This window comes from Chlorocebus sabaeus, chromosome 9 (genome assembly GCF_047675955.1).
Source record: "Chlorocebus sabaeus isolate Y175 chromosome 9, mChlSab1.0.hap1, whole genome shotgun sequence".
Classification (NCBI taxonomy): Eukaryota; Metazoa; Chordata; class Mammalia; order Primates; family Cercopithecidae; genus Chlorocebus; species Chlorocebus sabaeus.
Window position 1 is genome coordinate 125779793 of NC_132912.1, and position 14866 is coordinate 125794658.

General features: G+C 46.9%; 1 long non-coding RNA gene across 1 annotated transcript; it reads left to right on the forward strand.

The window, feature by feature from the left end:
* Positions 1 to 3552: 3552 nt before the first annotated feature.
* LOC140712532 (uncharacterized) lies at positions 3553 to 7134 on the forward strand. Its single transcript, XR_012094134.1, has 2 exons — positions 3553 to 5832; positions 6834 to 7134. It is a non-coding gene; the product is annotated as an uncharacterized lncRNA (long non-coding RNA).
* The last annotated feature ends 7732 nt before the right edge of the window (positions 7135 to 14866 follow it).

Below are 14866 nucleotides of genomic sequence, written 5' to 3' on the forward strand. Positions count from 1 at the left end.
ACTGTAACTGCTTTTGTATCGGAGCAGGGAAGCCGTACCCGAACTTGAAAATCTTTCATCTGTTATCCCTAATACATACTCACAAGCACATCGCAGTCTTGAGGAAGTACAATTAAAAAGGGGGTAATCCTTTTTTCAAGTCCTCAGGTTTAATTTTCCTGATTATGGCAGATTATGAGTCATTCTGGGTCTTGGTCTCCAAGAGAGACAGCGCCTTCCCTTCAGTCCCTTTCAACAGTTGTTTATGGCAGTTTCAGCCTCTTTCTGCCTCTCGGAGGCTCTTTATTTTTAAAGCAAGGCAGACAAGGCCTAAAATTATTCCATTAAAGAGGGGCAATTTTTGTAATGGGACTTAGAGTGCTTTGCAGAAGTGCAGGCAAGTTTCTTCAATATCCTGAGCATTATTCGCTCATTTAGTTAAATGATGTTTCTAATTCCCTGGTAATTACGTGTAATGAGGCACTTTTTCTCTTCTTGATGAGACTTTAGCTTAATATGAGATGGCGTATTTTTTTCTTTTTTTTTTTTTCCATGGGGATAATTACCCCTTCCCAGGAAAAGCAGGGTTTGTTGTGCAGAATATAGCAAATTATTTTATTTCCTGCCATCTTGACTGCCAGTAAATTATAAAATTAAGTTTCAGTGGCGCATTAGCACCATTTTGGAAAAGGCTCAAGACTCCATTTTTTCTTTTTCTTTCTTTCTTTTTCTTTTTCTCTTTCTTTCTTTCTTTTTTTTTTCTCAATTCATGTACTGCTGTCCTCTGGGACTGTAGAGGCTATTATTCATAGAACAGATGTGTTTTTTTCTGCCAATTCCTAGTATTCAGATGTATTGAAGCAGCAACATAGGTTTAATTTTTCTGGATTATATCCAGTGTAGAATGTTCTTATAAGCATCTTTGTGTTCAGGTAATTATCATCATAAAGTTAAGTAATATGTTCCCTCTTTTCTCTGGTCTCCTCTCTCTCCTCCTTTGGATGTCAAATTACCTATTTTTTGAATCACATGAAGGTGGTGACACCAACTATTAAAAGGCAAGAAACTCCATTAATATGGTCACTCTACTTAACTCTGTTGTTAAAAAGCAAATTTAAAGAGAAGAGAAAAAAATATGGGGAGAGCATCATTTAATTAAGGACAATGTCATGCCTAACTTTGGTTTTCTGGATTTAGTTATTTTTACCAGTTTTAAGAATTATATGTTTGTGTGTGTGTTTGTGCAAATGCACACTTCTACCATTTTTTGTTTTTGTTTGTGCAGAAGAAACATTTCTTTGGAAGAAGCAGCCTAATGAGATGGAAAGAGGAAAAGAGAGCTTTAGCTGGGGAGCCAGGGGGCTGGAGTTGTAGGGTAGACTCCATTTACTCCCAACTGGCTGTGTGCTTTGGGCAAGACATCCTTTTTGAGCTTCAGCTCCCTCCTGTTTAAATGCATGAGTCACAGCAGAGGATCTCTAGTCTTCAGAAACTTAAAAGGTCTTCCTATCAGTTAGCAAAAGAACCACGTGTTGGGGTTATAGCAAAGTAGCCCAGATTTAAAGTTTGAGGTTGGATTGTTGTTGTCATTTTGTGCTCCCCACCACCTGCTCTATCATCCCTTGTAAAGATGCTGGTTTCCAGGGGTCCAGGTGCCCCCATCTCCTGTCTTGCTGATGGTCTTATGGTTCCTGTTTGGGTTCTACTAAACTTCTAGGCCTGGAAAGTTGGGAGATGCCACCAGTGCCCTGTCCACATAGGATCAGTGTTTCAGGTGTGAGTAAACCAGGGTCATTCGCTGCAGAGGGAGATGCCACCCAGTCCCCTGTCCACACAGGGTCTGTGTTTTAGGTGTGAGTGAACTGGGGTCCTTCACTGCAGAGGGAGATGCCACCCAGTCCCCTGTCCACCCAGGATCAGTTTCAGGTGTGAGTGAGCTGGGATGCCCTGTCCACACAGGGCCAGTGTTTCAGGTGTGAATGAACTGGGGTCCTTCACTGCAACCCTCAGTTTCCCTTGAGTCATGGGTAGCCTAATATTTTCCTTTTCTTGAGGGTAGCTGGAGAATTTTTTTGCTTGTTTGCACATTTGAAATCAACAGCAGTGTTCTGAAAATAATACTGTCCTTTTCAGACAAATGGTAAGAGACCGATGTGAGCTGATTTCTTCATGTTTGGGGAATGGGGGATGTTTACCAAAATGACAAGTCTTTCTCACTTGTATAATTAGCCTGCAATAAAAACCTCCCATCTGGAGTTTTTATTTTAAGAAACTGCTGTTTGGAATAATTCTGTTATAGGATAGTTATGTTGGTCACTTCACTTTTTCACTTGGGATCACCGAGGAGGCTCATGCCTGCTTCCTGATGGGTCCTCCATAGGCCTACCCCCAGGCACGTGCCTTCTCAGCTCAGCACCCTGTAGGAGCTCCATGCTGACCGCATCACAGTGTAAACTCTGAATCTCAGCGTGAACCAGAGGTGGGCCCAGAGTCAGATGGATTCAGGTCTGAGTCTTAGATCTGCCATTCACAGATTCTGTGATCTTGGGCAAGTTGCTTATCTTTTCTGAGCCTGTTTTCTCATCTTAAAAATGAGCATCCCAATAATACTTCATCAAGTAAAATAAGATACACATAAGGCACAGAGCTTGGGACTTAACTGCTGAGTAATGTGAACTGCTAGTGTTATTATTGCTGTTGCTGGGATTACTACCTCACCTTCTACTGCTTGCCTAGAGGTATGTGTGCCACATCCCGGCCACTGGTCCCTAACTCATCCCAGGCTTTCCTGTCCTTGTGCCTCTGTTTATACAGGTTTCTCTGCCCAGCATATTTTCCCTTTCTTACTTTCCCTGCCATTCATTCATTCATCTCCATTCATTTATTCATCAAATACTTATGAAGAGCATCCATGATGTGCCAGTCCTGTTGGCCTGTTGGGCTCATCTCAGACACAGCTTTGGTGACTGTCCTAGTGGGAAGGGCCCTCTGTATCCCCCACAGGCCCGCAGGCCCATGCTTTGCTGTGGCCACATATAATGCACAGGGCCCTCTCTCAGTCACTCTCCTGTTCTCCTCTTTTCCACGTTGGTCCTAGTACAGCATCTCCCATGGAGGAGCTATGTGAACAGAGACTGAATTGAGGGAAATCACTTTTGGAATCCCAGCCCTCTCCTCAGGCCCCAGTGGAGCATGAGCTGTGCTGTGGATGAAGTCTGTTGGCACAGCGAGTCCCTGGGATGGAACCTGCACTCACTGCTTGACCCATGGCTGGGTGAGTGGCGAAGCGGTCAGCACAAGCTTCTAGCCCAGACTTCCCTCTTAGCAGCATGTGGCCTTGGGCATGTCACAGAGTCTCCCTGCCCTCTCCCCCATTTTCTCTTCTGTCAACTGAGCATAACTGATGCTACAATCTCACTGACAGATGGTGAGTGAGGACAGAGTGAGCGGGCATGTGAGGCACTTAGCTCCATGCGTGGCTCACCGATGTTGGCCGCTCTTGTTATCATTACAATGATGATTATTAGCCTTTCTACATGAGAGATTCTCAAACCTGGCTGCTACCCATGAGAATCATGTGGACAGCCCTTAAACAAAGATTCCTGGGCTCCCCCTTGATCTTCTGCATCAGAACTGCCAAGATGGAGTCCGGGAATGTGTTAGCTACATGCTTTTAGGATGACTCTGATGCTCAGCCTGGGAACCCACAAGGGGCATACTCCTGGCATGGGCAGTGTCTGTGTTTGGTGGGTCCAAATACTGCCCTGTTGAATCAAGAAGTGCACTCAGTACTGGGTTGAATAGTGTCCCCTCCCCAAATTCCTGTCCACCTGGAATCCATGAATGTAACCTTATTTGGAAATAGGGTTTTTGCAGATATAATCAAGTTAAGATGAGGTCATGCTGGAATAAGGTGAACCATAAATTCAATGTAACTGGGTATCGTTGTAAGAAGAGGGGAACTTTGAACACAGAAACAGACATAGATGGAAGCTGGTCATTTGCCTGTGGAGGCAGAGATTGGAGTGATGCTGCCACAAGCCAAGGAGCAGCTACCAGAAGCTGAAATAGTCAAGGACGGATCCTTCTCTAGAGGCTCTGGAAGGGGCAGACTTCTGACCTCCAGAACTGCGAGAGAATACATTCCTATCGTTTGAACCCCTCAAGTTGGGGACGATTTGTTATGGCAGCGCTAGGAAATGAATACAGGCTCCAAGTCATCTTCCAAGAATCCAGCATTGAGGCAAAAAACTCTGCTGATAGGGCTCACTTTGTGAATAGCTGACATGCTTCCTGCTTTATAAACATCAACTCAAATCTTAGAAGAGACTTTCCCCCTCTGGGCAAAATGGGTGTTGACGTATTTTTAAAAATGGGAGTTAAATGCTGAGGGTATAGGGCACCTCTGGCCCATATGGGACTAGCTGAGTCCCAGGTCTTCTGTCTGCCCAGTCAGGACTGAGCATGTGCAGGGAGGAGGCCGACAACTGTCTGGGCAGATGCAAACCTCCATTTGTGTATTGCTACCTTTCCAGAGCCTCGGGGATGCTCGGTGGACACCTCACAGGAGGCGAGATTGACAGAGCAGGTTCTAGTCTTAGCTGTCTTCTTCCTTCTGGAAGGTTCCTGGACAAGTCACCTGATCTTGTGGAACCCCAAGTTTCTCCACCTCTAAATGGAACACATTAAATTGTTACGAGTGAGCATCAAAGGAAATCAAGAATGTGTGATTTAGCTCTGCATGCACCGCGCTCTCTAGATAACTTTCATTGCAGTTATTTTGACTTCAGTTTGGTGAGTCAACTACCCCAGGTTTTGAAATGAACACAGGCAGGCAGAATGCGTGTTGTAATCCCAGGCTACAATTCTGGAGCCTTTATTGAAGGAGAAGACATTTTTTATTTGTAAGAATGAAAAACGGAAGGCAGGGAACCTATGTGGCATGGAATTCAAGAAATGGAGCAGCTGGCCACTGGTGATGGGAAGGCCCACAGCAGATTCTGCAAACCTCTCTGGAGTTTCTGCTTGAGTTCCTGTTTGCTGCTGTGAGCCCCTCACTCTCCTGTTGCTGAGACACCTTCACCATGGCTCAGGGGCCACATGCTATTCCTCAGGTGGCGGAGGGCAGAGACCGGGGGAGTCGGTAAAAAGGAGAGGGCTGGAAAATTCCTCTTAGCATAAGAATAAACAGTGATTTGAATATTCAGTTGTGAGGGTTATAAATAACTGTGAGTTTTCATTGACGTGTAAGCGGTGATACATTTTGTACAATAATTAGTTATTTGATTACTTTTGTTTTAGCCTGAAGTAGAGGACAATTGACAAATGTGAATACCTCTGAGACTGATGGGGCGCAGTAAACTAACTTTATTTATTACAAAATGCAATTTTATTAATATGAATTGACAGTAATTAATTTGCTAGTGTTGATGTTGTTAATAATTGCATGTAATTTATGAAATATTCATGCTAGAGCAGAATGAAATAATGCACAGGTCCTCTGGCTTGTTTGTTAAGTCTGTGAATATTTCAACAAAGCCTTTCTAATTCAATGTATTCATAGTACAGTGGTTTGAAATCCCACAAAATTACCAAAAATATTTTAATTTCTTATTTGAGCGTTTCTTAACTCGACTTCCAGGCATGTCCAGGGATACTGTGCTTATACTTCAGGGCACCATGAAACTCCCTGAAATTAAATGGAGGAGGTGTTTTCTTGAGAGCCTCCCCCAGAAGATTAAGTACCAGTGCATTGTCTAACTTAATCTTCATAAAAGCTCCAAAAATACTTTATTCCCATTTCATAGATACGGAAACCAAGGCTGAGAGAGATGTCATCGTTGCTGGTCCCATGTAAGTTGAAGTGTCAGAGGTAAGAATCAACTCTGTCCTCTGGCTTCTAAATCCAGGACCCATGGAGTAAAATCTAATTTTGCCTTTATTCCAATTTTTTTTTTTTTTTTTTCTGAATGAAAGTATGGACTGTTTCCCTCTCCTAATTCAGTTTGGCCCTCTTGTTCCTAGAAAAGGATTGTAATTAGAGGGCATCACAATTGAATTCAGCTAATGTGATCAGCAACATGGGGGCCCCGCTGGAGCCTGTGGTCAGGCTCTGTGGAGGCGCTTCAGTCTGCTGTCTTGCTTTGGAGACCCCCTCCCCACTCTGAGGGCTGCAGGCCAGTGGCCAGGAGGTGGCTGTATTTAGGAAGAGGCAGCTGTGAGGTGCTGGCACATGCTCTAAACCCCCTAAGAATTCAGGTCTCAGTTCCTAACTCCAGGGCTGACTTCCTGGGCCTGCACCGTGTTTCCCGGCTGAGAAGGGCTCCACATTTGGTTCAGTGCTCTAGTGCCACCAATCCTTAGTAACTTTTGAACAAGGACCCTACATTTTCAAGTTCCCTGGCCCCACAAATTATGTAGCCACTTCTCTATTCCCTCTGGGACTCTAAGAAGTTATTTCGCTTCTCTGAGCCTCAGCTCTTCATCTGGGAAATGGGGAGGAGATGTTTTACTCTCTCAGGGCGATAACTGAATGCATGCCCAAAATGCCTTTTACATTCTGAAGCCCAGGGCCAACACCAGGGATTTGTTTCAGAGTGTTGTCCTCCAGTGAGAGCTGCAGAAGGATGACCACAGGAGACTGAGTGTCCAGAGCTCTTTCTTTCTCAGCCCCCTTGACCCGCATCCCAGGGCAGAGGCATTGAAAAAAGACCTAAGTCCACGTATAATCCAAGGCAATATATGTGCTCCACATTCTTGGCTGGGGGTCTGGGAGGTTAGCACCGAAGCCATCGCATGGGAAGGTGTAGGGTTTGAGAAAGCACCACCATTACCTGTGTGTTTTCACCCCCCAGGCATGTTCCCTATTTGTTTTGAGAAGAAAATGAAAGAAAAAATTTTCTGCACAAAGTTTCCAACTGGCAAACATTTTTCCAGCTGTGAGACCTTGGACACATTTTCATCTCAGAGCTGTTTTTTCTTTTGTAAAATGATGTAATAATTGTAGTTATCTCCCTGGGCTGTGGCGGGTATTAGATAAGAAAATGCAAGTAGAACTCACAGAGATCGGCCTATCAGAAGCACTCAGTAACAGTTAGCTTTGCTTTGTTTTCTTCTTGTGATTGTTATTCTTTAATAAAATTTATGCTGCTCACAGAGCTCTGTCATTTATTTATGTTTTTGAGACAGGGTCTTGCTCTGTCTCTCAGGGTGGAGGGCAGTGGTGTAGTCATGCTTCATTGCAGCCTCTGCTTCCCGGACTCAAGCAATCCTCCCATCTCAGCCTCCCAAGTAATTGGGATTACAGTAGTGCACTGTAACATCTGGCTAATTGTTGTGTGTTTTTTGTGGAGACGGGGTTTTGCCATGTTGCCCAGGCTGGTCTTGAACGCCTGAGCAATCCCCATGTGTCGGCCTCGCACAGTGTTGGGATTACAGGCATGAGCCACCACACCCGGCTAACTCTGTTATTTTTGACAGGGTGGATGAAGGGTTAAGGTTGAGGTGAGAAGGTAGAATTGGTCTTGTCACTCTAGGCCTGCCTAGCCCCTCTTGCTCACCTACCTCCCCCATTTTCTCACTCTGTTTCTCCTCCCTGAGTATCTGGGGAGACTTGCACCCTACCACCTCCAACCCCTAGCACCTGGAGAGGGAGTTCAGGTGGGAGTTGGGCTACCACGCTGCAGGCTGCCGCTTTTCCCCGGAACCTTGACTTTTACTCCTCAGACCTCATCTCAGTGATCTTCCTGCACTGGGATTGTGGTTAAGTGTCTGTACTCAGGATCCGCATGAGGGTGAGCCACTCATGGAGGGAGAGCACTTTTCCTCCACCTCATCCCAGGCCTAGCTCAGCACAGGGCCCGCCCTGGCTGATTCCCAGTGAACACCTGTTGAATAAACAGGGAAACCGAACCTTGATAGGGAAGGGGTGTCTGCATGTAGAGGACACCTCTTTTTCTTTTTTTCTTCTTTCTTCTCATTTTTTCCTTTTTCTTTTTTTAACCCTCTTAACCATTTCCAAGTGTACAATTCAGTGCATTAAGTACATTCGCAGTGTCATGCAACCATCACCACCATCCGTTTCCAGAACTTTCCTTCACCCATACGGAAACTCTGTACCCATTAAGCAGTAACTCCACGTTCTCTTCTCCCCCCAGCCTTTATTTTACTTTCCATCTTTATGAATTTGCCTCTTCTGGATGCCTCATGTAGGTGGAATTGTACAATGTTTGGCCTTTTAGATCTGGCTTCTTTCATTTAGTATGTTTTCAACATTTATCCATGTTGCAGCAGATACCAGAATTTCATTTCTTTCTAAGCCCAAATAATATTCCACCGCATAGATTTTTGTTATCCATTTTGTTTATCCATTTAGTTATTGATGGACACTTAGGCTGTTTCTACCTTTTGGCTATTGTGATGAGTGCTGCTATGAACATTGGTGTACAAATATCTGTTTGAGTGAACTGCTTCCAGTTCTTTTGGGTGAAAATTACCTAGACGTGTAATTGCTGGGTCATTGGTAATTGTATGTTTAACTTTGTGAGGAGCTACCGAACTGTTCACACGAACTGCACCATTTCACATTTCCACCAGCAATGTTTGAGGATTCCAGTTTGCCCATGTCTTCACTGACACTTGTTATTTTAGACAGCACTTTTAATCACTGGGCAAAGAATTGCCTCCTTCTTTACAGGTGTCTTTGCTTGAAGCAGACTCTAAACCGGGAAGAGCAGGTGCAGGAAAGGAGAGGGCCCAGGGAGCCACAGTTATTTACTTTTGCTCAGAGATGCTGAGGGTACCCTTGCTCTTTAGAAAACAGCTGGGACAATCTCTGGTTGAAGCTGCTGAAAGCCCATATTCTTCTCTGCTCTTCCAGCAACAAGAGCTACAGGGAAACAGAGGACATTATATGAGTAAAGATGGCGACCACCTTCTGATGCCACTCTTGGCTAATTCTGACTACATAATGTGGAGTAAAAGTTTGTCTCCATATGACCTGCTGCAACAAGTAATGAACCGTTATTCTCCTGGACAGAGGTGTGGTCAGGGTGTGTGGCTGGGACTGTCACCGTGGAGGCAAGATGAATGTACCAAGCAGTCTCTATGCTGAGGACCTGGTTGTTTTGGAGTTATAACACCCTAGTCGCTTTAGTCATCCATGAGCTTCATGACGACATTGAGCCGTCTGACACTCCCACCCTTCGTATGGGGCTCCTCTGGGTGCCAGGCAGGGGCTGCTGTATGCAGATGGTGTCCTGGGATTCTAAAAGACACAAAGTGCCCGCTGTCTCGCCAGGATCTCTTTCTGCAGCAGGGACCCTCGATAGAGGTTATCCAGCCTGGAGAGAGGATGAGGATCCTGGATTCTCTGGTCTGAGAACCTCTCTGGATCTGCTAGAGATCCCAGCCTGTCCTTCATGACCAAGGCACTGGGAGCTCGTCTTCATCAGTAGAGCTGGCCCCTCTTCTTGGTGGAGGCTGAGGCCTGCAGGAGCATGGTCCCACAAGGCAGCAGGGCAGGGCAGGGCAGTCACAGTTTACTGGCAGATGGGCCCACAGCATACTTACTTAGGGTCAACATAGGGTCAACAAGTGGGGATGGGGGGCAGGCCCTTAAAAGAAGGTAAATAGGCCGGGTGTGGTGGCTCACACCTGTAATCCCAGCACTTTGGGAGGCTGAGGTAGGTGGATCACCTGAGGTCAGCAGTTTGAGAATAGCCTGGCCAACATGGTGAAACCCCCTCTCTACTAAAATTACAAAAATTAGCTGGGCATGGTGGCAGGTGCCTGTAATCCCAGCTACTTGAGAGGCTGAGGCAGGATAATTGCTTAAGTTGCAGTGAGCTGAGTTCACGACACTGCACCCCAGCCTGAGCAACACAGCGAGACTCCATCTCAAAAAAAAGGTAAATGGAGAGAGAGAGAGAGTGTGTGTGTGTGTATATGTGTCAGGTTTCCTGGACACTCCCAGGACCAGTGCCTTGGGAGGTGTGGTGGGCATGGAACCACCCTCTTGCCTTTCTGGGCTGTGTCACTGACTTGGGCAGTCAGTGGCTCTTTATTGAGCCCTTACTATGTCCCAGGTACTATGCTTTGCATTTGACAGACCCCTCACCACCCACCCTATGGTGGGGATTACCAGCTCCCCTTTGTGGTGTGACTGGCACTTGGGTTGTGGCTATGACATTTCCTAGTTGAGTGATCTTGGGCGAGTCAGTTTCCCTCTGTGGGCCTCAGTTTCCTAGTTTGGGAAAGGGAGACAAATGTGAAAATACTCTGTAAAGTGGAAAACATGTTTTAAATGTTAGAGCTACATGGAGGGTGAAGTTACCGTGTGACAAAGTAACGCTGACACAAAGAACTTATGAAGATGATAGGATTCACATTAACTAATAGGGGAAGGTTGGGAGTATCTCATGTGTTCAGGCACAAATACTGACAGTGAAGTGTGCAATTATTAGCAACACCAGCAGAATAACCACTGCACAGCTGGTAGGGGCTGAATAGGGATTCAAACTCCGATACTTCAGAGATCAAAGTCCATGTCCTTAAGCACCACACTGCAGGGCCTCCATGAGCCTGTGTGAGTCTCACAGTGGCCCTGTTCAGCAGGCCAAGAAGAAAGTAATAATTCCCTTAAAAAACGAGGAGATGGAGGCTGACAGAGAGGCATTAGACGTGAGAACTCATATAAGGGTGTGGAGCCAGAAGAAATTTAGTCTCGGATCCTAAGGTCTGGAGTTTTATAATTCATTCATTTATTTAAGAAATGTTTATTGAGCAGCTGTTACGTACCAGCGACTGTTTGAGGAGCTTTGAACGCCGTGATGAGCAAATTCAGCCCTCATGGACCTTTTGGGGTATGGGGGAGGTAGACAAGTAAATAACCCCACAAACGAGACACATAGTTGCAGCTGGGCTAAGAATACAAGCAGCGCACTGAGAAGTCCAAGGGGAAGGCTGCTTAAAACCATCCAACATTCTAACTCGTTCTCCTGGGAGACACTGAAGGCAGGGGAATGGGAGCTACCACGGAGCCTGCAAGGTTACAGACCGAGAGCCCCTGAAAGCAGAGGAAACTAGAAGTGGAGTGGATGGGGTTGGGCGTTTGTCTTCACAGTTGCCTCCCCATGTCATGCACATCTACCCCGTCTCCCTGGAACCTCCGTGGGGCTGTAATGGGGCTATTCCTTACACCTGCTATATCACAATACAAGATGGGCCACAGGAGTGGGTGTAATAGGAAGCCTTAACTTTTCTGGCAGCAATATAGGAAAAGACATCAGCAGGAGAGAGCTGAAAGGAAAGACCAGGAGTTTGCTGGAGTGAAGAGTTACTCTTTGGTAAGTTGGAGGCCTGGACGGTGAGATGCACTATTTTCCTCCCATTCAGTGGTGTCCTCTGCCTCTCCAGTTTGCCTGTGGTTTGAGATAAGCCAAATCAGGATTCCTTGAGGACACTGAAGAAAATGAATGTGTCATGAAGCAATTTAGTGCCAAGGGTCCGAGGGAAGAGGTGTCAGCTAGAGACAGAGGAGCAGGGAAGGCTCGTGGGGTATGTGAGGGCAGCTTGACTAGGGTCCTTGGGACCAGGCCCAGATAAAAACTGGGATTTTCCAGTATGGAGTTGGGTTTGCCCATGACTTCAGAATAGCTAGGTGGTTCTGACTTAGCGTCTCTCATAAAGCTACAGTCAAGTTCTCAGCAGGGGCTCCAGGCATCTCGAGGTTTGAATGGGGCTGGAGGATACACTTCCAAGGGAGCTTATCCGCGTGCCTGGCAAGTTAGTGCTGGCTGTGGGCAGGAGGCCTCAGTTCCTCACCAGGGGGACCTCTTCATAGAGCTGCTTGAGTGTCCTGACAACGTGGCAGCTGGCTTCCTGGAGAGTGAGTGACCCAAGAGAGAACAAGGTGAAAGCAATGGCTTTTCTGACCCAGCCTGAGATGTCACACTCCACCATTTCCACAACGTACTATTGCTTACAGAGGACAGCCTTATTTGATACAGAGGGGACTATACAAGGATGCAAATATCCAGAGGCGAGAACCATTGGGGGCCATTTGAAATGCTGGCAACCACACCGGGCCTCAGTGTCCTCACCAGTAAGGGGCAATCGTGCCTGCTCAATTGCCTCACTGTAAGAATAAAAGGAGATCCTTTGTGGGAAGGATGGGAAGTGCCGTAGCAGTTAGGAGCTCAGGGATAAGACAGGTGTGATGCTTAATTTTATATGTCAACTTGATCGCTAAGGGATGCTCAGCTGGCCAGGTGCATCTGTGAGGGTGTTTCCAGAAGAGATTAGCAATTGAATCAGTGAGCTGAGTAAAGAAGATCTGCCCTCACCAAAGTGGGTGGGCAGCAGCCAATCCATTTAGGGCCAGACTAGAACAAAAAGGTAGAGGACAGGGGAATATCCTCTCTCTATTTGAGCTGGGACATCCGTCTTCTCCTGCCCTCAGACATCAGAGTTCCATGTTTTCAGGCCTTCACACTCTAAGGCTTGTCCCCAGCAGACTCTCTGTCGCTGGTCTCAGGCCTTCAGACCCAGACTGAATCACAACACCGGCTTCACAGGTTCTCCAGCTTGCAGACAGCATATTGTGGGGGCTCCTTTCATAATCACGTGAGCCAAGTCTCATGATAAATCCTCTGTTATATATCTATGTATCCTTGGTTCTGTTTTTCTTGAGAACTCTAACTAATGCGACAGGATAAAACAGGGTGAGATGTCTGAATTGAGGTGTATTGTAAACGTAAAATATACCCCCAGATTCCTAAGACTTAATATGAAAAAGAATGTAAATTACCTCATTAACATGTTGAAATGATATTTTGGATAGTGTGTGAAAGACATTTTTTATTAAAATTAATTTTACCTGTTTCTTTTCTTTCGTTAATGGGGCTTCCAGAAAATTTGTGAGTGATGTATATGGCTGGCATTCCATTTCTATCGGGCAGCTCTGGCCTACACCATGAGCCTGGATGGTGTCCTCACCCCTGTCTCTCCAGAGCTTCCGAAGGGCTCAGTGTAGAGTAAATGCTCAATACATGTCTGAGTGAGTGCTCAGAACACAGTAGGTGTCCAAGAAATGTCAAACAGACACCTTGGGAAAGAGGGAACACTATGATCTTTGGAGTGAGACAAATCTGGATTCAAATTCTGGTTCAACTCCTGGTTGGGTGAGTCCCTAACCTTATGAACCAAAGATTCCACATCTGCAGAATGGGTCTGCTAGTCCCTACTCAGCTCCCTCTGCTCAATTCAAAGATGCAAATGAGGTGTAACTGTGCTGATGGGAGGCCTCATTGTGCGGGCTCTTAGTGTAAGTGCATGCTGGCTCAGGCTAAAAGCAGCTCAGGTGTGGGGGGTAGGATGAGGCTGAGGAATGGCAGCGCTTGGGCATGTGTGCACATACATGTGGGCCAGCTGCACACTAGCCACATGCTTGCTGTTGGCAGAGCCCGTTTGGTTTTTCATTTATTTTCCTTTTTTTTTTTTTTTTTTTTTGAAATAGAGTCTCACTCTGTTGCTCAGGCTGGAGTGCAATGGCACAATCGTATCTCACTGAAGCCTCAACCTCCTGGGCTCAGGTAGATGATCCTTTCACCTCAGCCTTCTGAGTAGCTGGGGCTACCAGCATGCACCACCACACCTGCCTATTTTTTAAAAAATTTTTATGTTTTTGTAGAGACTGGGTCTCATTATGTTGCCAGCGCTGGTCTTGAACTGCTGGCCTTAAGCAATCCTCCCGCCTCAGCCTCCCAGCATGCTGGGATTACAAGCATGCGCCACTGTGTGTGGCCAGGATTTGCTCATATTGCTGTTCTGTTTCTGTGCCCTGCTGTGGCCTGGTTTTGAATCCTGATGAAGCCAGAGACAACGGACAAAGGGGGTGAGAGTAGAGCAGCCTGCCCAGCACTGTCCTGTCCCCTTAGCCCATTGTGGGCAGCAGTTTGGGGGACACCCCTCCTGACAGTGGAGACTGGTCCCAAGGCAAGAGCACAGGAGCATGTCAGAGGGGCAGTCTCCCCCGAACCAGGGGTGTTGCTCCAGGGGTCTGCCCACCCCTCTCCTTTGCTAAGAATCAGCTCCAAGCTCCACACCCCCGTGTCTGTTCCCAAAGAGACCAGAGACAAAAGGAAGATGCATTTTCTGTTATCAAGTCACGAAATCCTTACGCTTAATTAAAATGTGCCATGGCAACCAGTGATGTGTGTGTAGCCTGGCTCAGAGTGGCCATCACCACCAAAGGCGATGCCCACGTGCCATCCCTTTGTTCTCGGCTCTGGGAGAGGTGACCACCCTGTTCCCTTTGTGAGCGTGGCCTTTGTCTGCGGCACAGAGCAGAACCACAAAGCCTCGGTGGGGCTCATGCCTGCAGCCTTTTTTGGGCCAGTGCCCTTGCCAGGCTGGGAAGCTGGGCAGTCCCAGGGTAGGCATGGCCCAGTCTGTGTCAGCTGAGGGCTGTGCTGGGGACCACAGGTGTGGTAAGACATGGTCCCTGCACTCTGGACGCTGCTGGGGGAGACAGACACACAACCAGATTGCTATATGACAGGGCTATAAGACTTTGGTAGGGCATGAGAAACAAGGTACCATGGAGCCTAGGCAGGGGCCTGAGAGTGGGATCAGAGGCGGCTTCCTGGAGGAGGGGTCATTCAAGTAGTTGAGGACTAGTCAGGAGAAGGGAGATGAACGTGAGTGAGAATGGAAGTGAGGAGGGAAGGGATATTCCTGGCAGAAGGAGGAGCACAAACCAAGGTGTTGGGTCATGGTGTGCAGGGGCTGGTGCACAGATCCAAGCTCCTGGACCATAAGGATGGGGAAGAAGTTGCGGGGACTGTGGAGGCTGGAGCAGGATCTTGGAGAGCCTGTGTGCCAGGCT